We start from the raw sequence: 1,685 nt of genomic DNA, 5'->3' as shown, positions 1-1,685 counted from the left end.
CTTGAGCCACAGGTGCCGAGCCTTACCTCTGGATCTTTATGCCATGGAAGGATTCTTAGAGATTGTTGTTCTTCTCTGGCCTCAGCAAACGAAACCCTACAGACTTTGCCTTCCATCGGTAAATGAACCTATAAGAACTAAAAACAAAGAAATTAACAAAAATTGTTTAAGACGAGAAAGTGGTGTCCGCAGGTGGCTTACATATTTGAAAGATGCTAGCTTAGTATAAAACCATCCAAAATCAAACCCCTGTTCTTCCATCACCAACAGTGTAACCAAGAAAAAGTTCTTAACCTTGCTGAATTGCAGTTCTCTTATTGGTAAAATAGCAACCAAACAAAGTTGGTGTAAATTTATTATGAGAGTTCAAGATAATCCAAAGCATCTGGCCGATAGTAGATACGTAGTACATTTTAACTATTCGTGTTACATAAATGGAGCAATTGAGGCTCCTTGGGATTCTTGCTAGACTATTTAGGTTTAAACAATTATGGGCCAGAATTATTAAGTTAAACATCTGCTATCCATGAATAGATATTCTCCTGACACTTCAAATGTCACATTCTTAGGAGTAGTGCCTAATAAAGTCTAGAATGTGGACAAGCAACTATCTAACATCAACTAGTGTCTTTATTAAATGGGCTTCTCTAAGAAATGAACATTTCAAGTTAGTTTCTTTTTGTTCATTCAACAAATTTGTGGATGCGTACTCTACCCAAGACATTATGCATTGTGGAAGATCCAGACCTTTCAAGAAATTTACAGCCCAGAGGAAATATTATAATAAAAATATCACAACCAGGCGGCACCTGTGGCTCAGTGAGTAGGGTGCAGCCCCATATACTGAGGGTGGTGGGTTCTAACCTGGCCCGGGCCAAACTGCAACAAAAAAATAGCTGGGCACTGTGGCGGGTGCATGTACTCTCAGCTACTCAGGAGGCTAAGGCAAGAGACTTACCTAAGCCCAGGAGTTGGAGGTTGCTGTGAGCTGTGACGCCACGTCACTCTACCAAGAGCGAAAGTGAGACTCTGTCTCTAAAAAAAAAAAAAATCTCAACCCAGACACTGTGGGCAGTGCCTTATGAGTGATGCAACACGCCATAGAGGTTCAGAGTTACAGTGAAAACAAACCAGTGTTCGGCTAGAGCAACAGTTTGCAGTGATATCAGCTACCTGGCCTTCTCTTTTAGAGCAAATATTTTTTTAAGTTCCTCTTTACTATTTTGAAATGAAGTTTGTATGTAGTATATCATATCCTACATGTATATTTTATTTTCTCTTTCTTCTTTTTCTTTTCTTTTAAATCTCAGGTGTACAAATGGATTAATCATAATCATTAGTCATTGACAACTTTCATTATTAGTCTACGCAAGATTCTTTTCTAGTCTTCTATTTATTTGTTTAGTTAGTGTGAATTGTAGTCATTACCAGTGAAGCCACCACCAAACATAAAGGTTGGGACCTTTACCTGACCTATATCTCATTGTGGAGATTCCTCCCAAACTGTTCTCCTGTCTCCCTAATCCCATGTTTTCATTGTATCTATATGAATTTCTTGAACATGTTTTTATTTTAGTTGTTTTAGCTTTATGAAAAGAGTTGACTTTTCACTCCCACCATCATTACAGATATAACGATATCCGTATCATTGTGTGTGTCAGTGTAGCTCACTGGCTTCAGCTGCT

The 1,685-nt window shown here is 38.5% G+C and overlaps 1 protein-coding gene across 1 annotated transcript in view; it reads right to left on the bottom strand.

Annotated features, from left to right (window-relative positions):
- Positions 1 to 1,685, bottom strand: part of LOC100951564 (tetratricopeptide repeat protein 30A) — a 72,135-nt gene that overhangs the window by 8,234 nt on the left and 62,216 nt on the right. The window lies entirely within an intron of this gene.

This window comes from Otolemur garnettii, unplaced genomic scaffold, assembly GCF_000181295.1.
Source record: "Otolemur garnettii isolate 467f Iridium unplaced genomic scaffold, OtoGar3 scaffold00048, whole genome shotgun sequence".
NCBI lineage: Eukaryota > Metazoa > Chordata > Mammalia > Primates > Galagidae > Otolemur > Otolemur garnettii.
This window is presented reverse-complemented; position numbering and strand designations above follow the sequence as displayed.